Source organism: Sapajus apella, unplaced genomic scaffold (genome assembly GCF_009761245.1).
Source record: "Sapajus apella isolate SASKATOON/1434 unplaced genomic scaffold, GSC_monkey_1.0 scaffold126, whole genome shotgun sequence".
Lineage (NCBI taxonomy): Eukaryota > Metazoa > Chordata > Mammalia > Primates > Cebidae > Sapajus > Sapajus apella.
Window position 1 is genome coordinate 3,345,087 of NW_022437066.1, and position 10,349 is coordinate 3,355,435.

Consider the following 10,349-nt stretch of genomic DNA (forward strand, 5'->3'; position numbering starts at 1 on the left):
GGGGGGGGGGGGGTTGGGATGTCACATTCAGTGGAAGGGGTTGGGATGTCACACTCAGTGGAGGGGGTTGGGATGTCACATTCAGTGGAAGGGGGTTGGGATGTCACACTCAGTGGAGGGGGTTGGGATGTCACACTCAGTGGAAGGAGCTGGCGATTCTGCCAGGGGCTGCATGAGAAGGAGCCCTAGTCTTGGCAACCAGGAGGCTCTGTCTACAGGCAACGGAGCGCTAACTAAGGGCCAGCACTGTGAGGAGCCCAGGTCTCAGGAGGGCTCAGCCCAGCGGCTGCGGGGTGGATTGGGCCAGCAGCTCACCTGCACGTCTGAGGCCGTGGCTCTTTCCGTTCACCTGCGCTGCTGGCTGGGTACAATGGCAGCCTGGGCGTCACATCCTACACACCCACGTTCCGGGCTGGAAGAGCACCGGGTCTTTCTGAGCTTTTACAATTGTTTCAAGAGCTGAGGGTCTTTCCTTTCCCAGGAAACCCCCTCCATGCCCAGCCCAGCAGCCCTTCCCCTACCAGTCACAGAGAAGAACAGCACCATGGCAATTGGCTCAAAGCAGGGATGATCCAGTTTCTGGGGTGGGAGTTAGGGTCACTGCGTGGGGTGACACTCAGGCACCCTTCCCCGGCTACTAATCCAGTCGCCTCTCAGGGCTCAACTCTCTGCAGACCCTGAGGGACTTTGCCAGGTCAGCTTGACCCTGCACCGCCTCCTGCCTCCCCAGTGAGAGGCCCCTGTCCAGCGAGGGCCGGGGAATAATACTAGACACCACCCAATGCCCAGGCATGAGTCACCAGGAAGCAAAGGGAGTTCCTACCCGACAGGCGACACCTGCACCCACAGGAGCACAAGCCGGTCGATAAATTTCTCCCACTTTGTCCCCCTGGAGTGACAGTCCCAAGACCAGATATGAGGCTTCCCAGAACCTGTCTCATGGGAGACTTACCCACCCCTGATCCGTGTCTGCTCCAGGGGGCCCTACCCCCCAATAAATCTGTAGCACGCAGTCCTTCGCCAAGGGCTAAGACAGCCGTATTCTCTGAGCACGTGGGGAGCACAGAAAAGGGTGAGCTCCGAAGCCAATCAGCCAACAAGAAAGAAATGTGGGTAGGCAACTAACAGTCTCTGCTAAAACAGTGTATAGTTTAATAAATTTGAAATCCAAGGAATGGGAAAAAGATGTGAGAGAAAAAAACTTGTCTTGAGTAATACCTTCCGAGAAAAAAGGTCTGGTCCAAAAGAGTGTTGAGAGCCCTTTCAAGTGCTCTAGAATTACTATTAGAATTCAATCATGGTACAAGCATGTATTCCCAGGCTGTGTACGTGGTTCCAGGTCACAGAAGAAGTAAAAATTCTTCAACTCATTTCATGGAACTGCACGATTCTGTCAAAATCAAACACAAAATCAAAATAAAAGCAAATGTTTGGGTGCTTCCGTGGGTCAAACATGGTTTGAGGCCAGGCACGGTGGCTCACGCCTGTCATCCCAGCACTTTGGGAGGCAGAGGCAGGCAGATCACTTCAGGTCAGGAGTTCAAGAGCAGCCTAGCCAACATGGTGAAACCCTGTCTCTACTAAAAATAGAAAAATTAGCCAGGCATGGTGGTGCATGCCTGTAATCCCAGCCACTTGGGAGGCTGAGGCAGGAGAATCACTTGAACCAGGAGGGGGAGGTTGCAGTGAGCCGAGATCACACCACTACACTCCAGCCTGGGAGACAGAGTGAGACTCCATCTCAAAAAAAAAAAAAAAAAAAAAAAAAGCAACACTGTTTGAAGCATTTTATTTGTTCAATGATTGGGATATAATTGTGCCCAGTTTACATAAGAGAAACTGAGTCACAAAAACATTAACTTCCATGCCTAGGCTCACCTCCCAGATCAAATATGTAACATTTCCATCACCCCAGAAGGCTCTGCCCTGCGCTCTCCAGCAGAAAGCACGCTTAGAGGTCAGCACCACCATCCATGGATTCCTGCACATCTGTCTTGCTTGTTCTTGAATTTCAAATAAGTGAAAGCGTGCAGTGCCTGCGCCTCTGCGTCTGGCCTCTGTTGCTCAGGATGGTGATCTGAGATCCACGCCTGTGGCTGTGGACGCCGGCAGGTTGTTTTTTCCGTATTGCTGGAAAGCATTCCATTTCTAAATCCACCACAATTTTCTGAGCCCTCCTCATTTGGTGCTCAGATGGGTGGTTTCTAGTTTGGACCTCGTATGAATCGAGTTTCTATAAATATTGTCATACATTGCGTGTGTGTGTGTGTGTGTGTGTGTGTGTGCGCGCGCCTTTATATTTTCACTTCCCTTGGCTAGCTATCTAAGAGTAACTGCTGGGTCTTTTCAGGCTTTAGCTGTTCTGATGGGCGTGTATTTACATCTCTTGATGGTTTACATTCACCTTTTCCTGATGGCCAGTGATGTTAACATCTTTCCATGTGCTTATTGGCTATTCGCTATCTCTTATAATAAAAGTTTTATTTTTTCATTTTAAAATGCTATATTTTGATTAATCAGTTGTAGGAATTTTTAAATATACAGGTATCAATCGACTTACGACCTATGCAACTTACGACCATTTGACTTTACAACCACAATCGCTAGCCATGACTACTCCGCGTCTGGCAGCGCAAACGTTGCCCAGCTGGGCGTACGACAGTGCGGACCAGCTTCCGGCAGCACTACCATCTCCACATGCACCATTTCAACTGTTATCCCAGACTCGGTACGGCAATTTGTGTTTTGTGTCTTGCATATTTTTCATCAAACCCCTCCCAATAAACTTCTTATACATTTCGAAGCAATGGACCCAAACATCGAACGATTTGCAAGGATTGAACGGATGGCGCACGATGTGTTTCGTCCGTATCGTGAAATTTATGAAGAAAAAAAGAAACATACAATTCAGACAAAGCTTACCATGTTTATGAAAAAACCAACTCCGGTAACCCCAACTGCTGCCTCAGATGACGACATCAACGATCCGCAGCCAAGCACCAGTGGCCAATAAAATGTTTCATACATGTTTATATATTTTGATATGTTTTGCAATTGGGAAAATGTTTCCTATGGTATTTTTTACACCTGTATTTTGTATTTTTGTATGCACCTGTATTTTGTAATTTTGTATGTTTTGCAAATGTTAAACCAGTTGTACTGGTAATGCAGTGTTTTACTTAAACCTGACGAATGTAAAAATAAGAAACAAAATGGTGTAGAGATGATACAAATGGCATAAAATGAACAAAGAAAATTATGATAAAATATGACTTAAAGATTTTTATAACATCATTTCACAGTACTGTACATATAGCCTACTCAACTTACGACCAAATCGTGTTACGACCGGTCTGTCGGAACCAGTCGTGGTCGTAAGTCGAGCACTAGCTGTATGCTGGTCCAAATTCTTTTCGGGTGTACACATTGCAGATATTTTTTTTTTCTCCTACTCTGTCAACTACCTTTCATTTTCTTAGTATTTTATTGAAGAGCAGACACTTCAAATGTTTATTAAATTTTGTGTATCATTTCGCACCTTTTGTGTCTTGTGTAATGAACCTTTGCCTAACTGAAGGCTATGAAGATATTTCCTGATATTACCTTTCAGAGAAGATAAAGTTTTAGCTTCCACAATCAGGCTTGTAATGCGCAGTAAAGTAATTTTTGTTCATGTGGTGAAGTAGAGGATCAAGTTTCTGTTTTGCTTTTTTCCTGTATTATCTATGTCCAGCTTCTTCAACACCATTTATTGAAAAGACTTTCATCTTCCCCCACTAAATACAATCAATGTTTTTGTAGGAGCCTGTTTCTAGGCTGTCTGTTTTGTCTTGTTGATCTGTACGTCTGTTCTCACGCCGAAGCCATGCTGACCTAAGGCATGTACCTTTATGAACAGCTGTGGGATTTGATGGTATAAATTCTCCGACAGTCTCTTCTCCAAATTTATTTTACCCATTTACTCTATGTTCTTGGCATTTTCATATAAATTTTAGACTCAGTTTATAAATTTCCATAAAAAATTGTTTTGTTCATTTTTCTTCTGCATCAACTTTTTAGTTAAATGGATACTTTATAAATTACAGTGTGTATTCTTGATTTATTACAGTCTTTTAGGCATATCGATGCAAATGCTAAAAATCATAAATAAAACCTTAAAAACAGCCTGAGGGTGGGGGGCATATTGTCTTCAAAAGAACAACAGTAAACATGATGGCTGACTTTTCAACAAGACAATGGAAACCAGGATGCAATGGAACGACATCTTTAGGGAACTTAAAGAAAGGTGTCCACATAGAATTCTACAGCCGGTGGAAATGCCTTTCACAAATTTAGATGAAACAAATGTATTTTCATACAGTAAAAACAAAGCTTAAAGCACATGCCATCACCACACTTATAGTACAGGAAGTACTGAAGGGGTTCTTTAACCTGAAGAAAAATAATACCAAATAGAATTACGGGACTCTACAAATAAATGAAGAAGGCCCAAAGGTAAAAATGTGGGTACCTATCCATGTCAATGAAGCATTGTTATGGAAGGCAATATCAACAACAATGTCATTTTGGTATGTACTATATGCAGATAACAGCAAAATATACAACCACAGCACAAAGGGCATGGGTGTATGTGAATGGAGTAAAACTATATAAAGTTCTTGCATTTTGGGGGGACTTATTCTAGTACGGATTTTTTTCTTAAAGTCTATTTACTGGTGTTAAACTAGCTATATCATTTTGCTGTTGTTAGTATGTACTTGGTCTATTAACTTTCACCCCTTACTTTAAAATTCTAGGTACGCTGAAGTTTTAAAATGTGATTTGGCAATTTTTATCTTTTAAAATCTTTGGTCTATTCACATTCATTTTAGTCCCTAGCACGTGAATTTATTTCTGTTATTTATTGTGAATGTTTTGTTTATCTTGCCTGTCTTGTTTCTTTTCCTTCTCTTTCCTGCTTCCTTTGGATTGATTTAATATTTTTATTCCAGCTTTTCTCTTTATAGTTATACAATCTATTTTCACTATTTTATTGGCTACCTTAAATGTTAATATTTTGATATGTACATTGAATTTATGAAACTTCAATCAATAGATTTACCCTGCTTCAAAACCACAAAGGTATAAAACATCTTAACTCAAACCAGTCCCTCCTGACTCTTGTATGATTGTAATTTGTAAAACTCCCGAAGCCATTTTCATTGTTTTGCATGGTCAATGACTAATTACATTTGTCTACATATGTAGTGACACTTTCTTGGATTATCCTTTCCTCCTCTCCTCCTCCTCCTCCTCCTCTTCCTCTTCCTCCTCTTCCTCTTCCTCTTCTTCCCCTTCTTCTTCTTTTTATTTGAGATGGAGTTTTGCTCTTGTCGCCCAGGCTGGAGTGCAATGGTGCAATCTCAGCTCACTGCAACCTCCACCTCCCGGGTTCAAGCGATTCTCCTGCCTCAGCCTCCCTAGTAGCTGGGACTACAGGCACATGCCACGTTATCATTTCTTCTTGCATCTCACCTCCCACCTAAGATTACTTTCACTCTGCCTGACATACATCTTCCAGAATTTTCTTTAGGGAAGACGTGTAGGTAGTGACACTTTTGTTTGTCCAAAAATACTTGCATTTTGCCTTTATTCTTGAAAGATATTTCCTTTGGGTATGCACATTCAAGGCAGACTTTTTTTTGGCCAAGAAAATATAAATATATGATATCACTCTCTTCTGGCTTCCATTGTTGATGTTGTAAAGTCAGATGTCGGTCTAATTGTTATTTCTTTGTGGGAAATTTATCTTTTCCCTCTGGTACTTTAAAAATATTCTCTTATTCTTTGTGGGGGGTGTTCTGCATTTTCACTCTTGTCTCTAGATATTGTGGATTTTAATTTCTCCTAACTTGGATTTGATGGGCTTGATGAATATGAAGATCAAGGTTGTTTATTTTTTAATCAGTTCTCAGAATTCCTGGCCATTACTTCACCAAATATTGCTCTTTCCTCAACTAGATGTAAGTGAAAGCTTTTCTCTCTGTTTCTATAATTATGTATCTCTCTTTTATATCATCTGTTCTTTTTGTTTCTGTGCTGCATTTAGAATAATTTCTACAGCTCTATCTTTCAGTTCATTGATTCTCTCTTTAGTTGTATCTAATCTGTGGTTAAAATCATCCATTGAAATTTTAAATTCAGTTAAAATGTTTTCATTTTCAGTGATTATATTTGGCTCTTTTTCAAATCTGTTTGGTTCTTACCTATACTTTCTTACTCCTATTTATATTTTCACTCTCTTATTCTTTCAATCATATTAAGATTCCTGTCTAATAATTCCAGTATGTCAAGTCTTTTACTTCTTATTCTTCCAGTTGTTTCATTTTGTGTTCTGGGTTTTATCTAAGTCTTCCTGGGTCTCTGTTTTCTTGTGTGTAATGTGACTGGGAACTCAAGCCACTTGAAATGGGCTTATTTTGGGGTCTATTTGAAGGCCGGATTTGAAGGGGAATTTCTCCAGGAAGGATTCATCCTTACTTCTTTTAAGTACCTCAAGGTACTGCAAGCCCTGGCTACTCTAAACTGCATTTTCAAGTTGAGGCTCTTCAGACCAGCGAGGTAGTGTGAACTCAGCCTGCAAACCATGTAAGGGCTGGCTTGAGGCAATGAATTTGAGGGATAAATTTTTTCTCCATTCAATGCCAAGTTGTTTATCGCTAGTTTCTTGACTGCCCCAGGGCATATTGGAGGTATGTTTAATTCACCCTCACACTGATATGAATCCTTCAGCGTTGCAGCAATGGGTCTTAGTCCATTTTCTATTGCCTATAGCAGAGTACTTGCAACTGAGTGATTTATAAAGAAAATGAATTGATTTTGTACAGTTATGGAGTTGGAGAAGTCCAAGGTCAAGGGGCCACACCTGGTGAAGACCTTCTCCCAAGGTAGAACCCGGCATCATGTGGCAAGAGGACTAAAGGTGATAGCTCAAGTCTCCTTTCTTCCTGTGAAGCCACAGTCCCACTCCCATGATCACCCATGGGTCCATTAATCCACAAGTGAATGAATCTTTGTGATGCACTCACTTCTTAAAGGCCCCACCTCTTACTACTGCCACATTGGCGATTGGATTTCAACATGAGTTTGGAGGAGGCGGACAGTCAAACCACAGCAGACTCCTGTTAGAGCCCCCTCACTGGGCAAATGCTGGCCTCTGTTGCTCCCTGCACCCTGGAAAGCCACAAACACGGAAGTTGACATTCATCTAAGGTTGTCATGGCAAATTCCTATTTTGATATGTGGGGTATTTTGCCTCAGAGAACCTTTGCTTTCTGGACAGGAGGGCGCTTTGACCAAGTGGTATTAAAATGAACCACAGAGAATAAACAGGTAAGAAAAGCAGCCAAGGCAATTTGGGAAAAAATAGTGAGTCGTAATATACACCGTCTCACGTTGAGGCATGATAGAAAGTCCTAGTAATTTCAAATGTATGGCGTTAGCTCATGTCACAATTAGAGATCAGCAAAAATAAATAAAATGTCTAGAAATTGACCCTGTTGTAAGTAGCATTTTAAATCAATGAAGACAGAAACAACAAGTAACTGGTGGTTGGTGACTGTTAGCCGTTTTGGAAAATTGTTCAGTTAGGGTTTCTTGCACATCAAAACAGAGTGCAGGTGGATTCAAGAGTCAAAAGTAAAAACATAAAAGGAAATTCAAAGTGAAAAATAATATTCATGCAGTCTCCAGGTGGGAAAGTCATTTGGAAGCATGAAAAGCAAAGGAAGAAAATACAAAATAAAATTTAAAATATTTAAACTTCTATTCATGAGAGAATGTGGTGACTCAAACTAATGGGCAAAGGGAAATCACAGAAGTAGGTGGGGATCGTGGCAAGACCAAGATTTATATCGTTTGCCTTTAAGGAAATATTACAGCTTAATAAACTGAAGGCTAGCAGGTGGTATAAATAGAAAACTATACCAAAAATTCTCACGTTCACTAATAATCAAAGAAATGTCCATTAGAAGCAATATAGCTTCCAGGCTCACCAAAACTTTTTCAATGGTAACACTCTGTTAGCAAGGTTTGGGTAAATGGATATTTCCCTGATGGTCAATTAAATTGTAATTTCTGGAGGACAATTTCTGGAGGACAATTTGGCATTCTGTATCAAGAGCTATAAAACTATTCCAACACTTTGATCTAGCAATTCCCCTTGTATAATGGTTTTCTGAGGATAAATGAGATCCAGATACATATGATTGTTATTAGCAACACAGTAAAAACACAAACAGCAAAACACAAAATCAATATCTACTAAGAAAAACTAACTGAATACGTTAAGGTAAATCCAAAGAGTTGACACGTGATGAAACAAAGATTAAAAATCAGGCTTTGGACAAAGGAACAGAGGTATCACTATGGGGCAAATATAGACAGGAAGACAGATGGTGCTGGAAAAACCACACATCCCATGTAGAAAAGTGAATCTAGACACAGACCTCACAGCCTTCACAGAAATTAACTCAAAATGGATTGAGACCTAAGTTTAAAAGGGTTGATAACAAAATCTATCTGGTAAAGTGGCTTTGAGGATCTGCTAAGTTATTTACGGTGATTTACAAAGGTTCCACCTGAACTGACCAAACACAAAACTATAAAACTTCTAGAAGATAGCACAAGAGAAAACCTAGATCCCCTTGGGTACAGCACTGACTCTTCAGGTAGAATATCAAAGGCACTATCTATGAAATAAATAACTGATAAGCTGCAGGTCATTCAAATTAAAAACTCTTGCTCAAGGCAATGCAACGTTTTGCAAAAGACAATGTCAGGAGAATGAGAAGACAAGCCACAGACTAGGAGGAAATATTTGCAAAACAGACATCCGATAAATAATTGCTATCCAAAATGTATGAAGAACTCCTAAAACTTAACAATAAGAAAACTAACAATCCAACTTGTAAATGGGCAGAAGACCCAAACCGGCACCTCATCAAAAAAGATGTACAGGTGGGGCAAGCTGGCTTACACCTGTAATCCCAGCACTTTGGGAAGCCAAGGTGGGTGGATCACCTGAGGTCAGGAGTTCGAGACCAGCCTGGCCAACACAGAGAAACCCCATCTCTGCTAAGAATACAACAATTAGTCAGGTGTGGTGGTGCACACCTGTAATCCCAGCTACTCAGGAGGCTGAGACAGGAGAATCACTTAAATCTTGAAGGCGGGGGTTGCAGTGATCTGAGGTCACACCACTGCTCTCCAGCCTGGGCAACAAGAGCAAGAATGCATCTCAAAAAAAAAAAAAAAAAAAAAAAAAAGATGTACAGATGTTCAACATCACCTGCTATTAGTTAATTGTAAGCTAAAGCAACAAGGAGGCACCGCTGCACACCTAAAACAGCCAAAATCCACAACGCTGACAACACCAAATGCTTCTTTGGAAGACAATTTGGCAGTTCCTTCCAAAACTAAACATACTCCTACCACACAATGGAGCAATCACGCTCCTTGGTAGTTATTCAAAGGAACTGAAAACTTATGTCCACACAAAAATATGCACATGAATGTTCATAGAAGCTTTATTCAAAATTTTCAAAACTTGAAAGCAACCACAGTGTCCTTCAGGAGGTAAATGGATACATAAACTGTGGTACATTCAAATAACAAAATATTACTCAGAGCTAAAAAGAAATGAGCTATCACGCCGTGAAAAGACATGGAGGAATCTTAAGTGCATATTTCTAAGAGAAAGAAGCCAACCTGAAAAGACTCCACGCTGTATGATTCCAACTCTATGACATTCAGGAAAGACAAAATTATGGAGACAGTAAAAGGATCAGTGGTTACAAGAGAAGGGGGGGCAAGATGAACAGGTGGAGCACAGAGGATTTTTAGGGCAGTGAAGCTATTCTGCGTGATGTGTTACTGATGGATCCATGTCATTAGACATTTGTCAAAACGCACAGAATGCAAAAAGCAAAAGTGAGCCCTAATGGAGACTCTGGACTCTGGGACACGATGGCATGTCAAGGTAGAGCCCTCAACTGCAGCAAAGGCATCGCCTTGCTGGGGAGTCTGCGTGTGTGAGGGCAGGGTTCCCAGGGAAATCTCTGTCCTTTCCTCTGAATTTTGCTGCGAACCTAAAACTGCCCTAAAAAATAAAGAGTATTAGTTAAAACAAGATGAAATAAAGGCGATGTTCTGAATGTTTGTGCCCCCTCATGAACAAAATTGGTGCAAAATGGCCCGCAAAGCTGCTGTGTCCATTTTCACAATGTGAGGACTTTGCAGAAAGGTGCTGAGGCAGGAGGCGGAGCTTGATTCAGGAGGTGGGGCTTGATTCAGGAGGCGGGGCTCTGCTC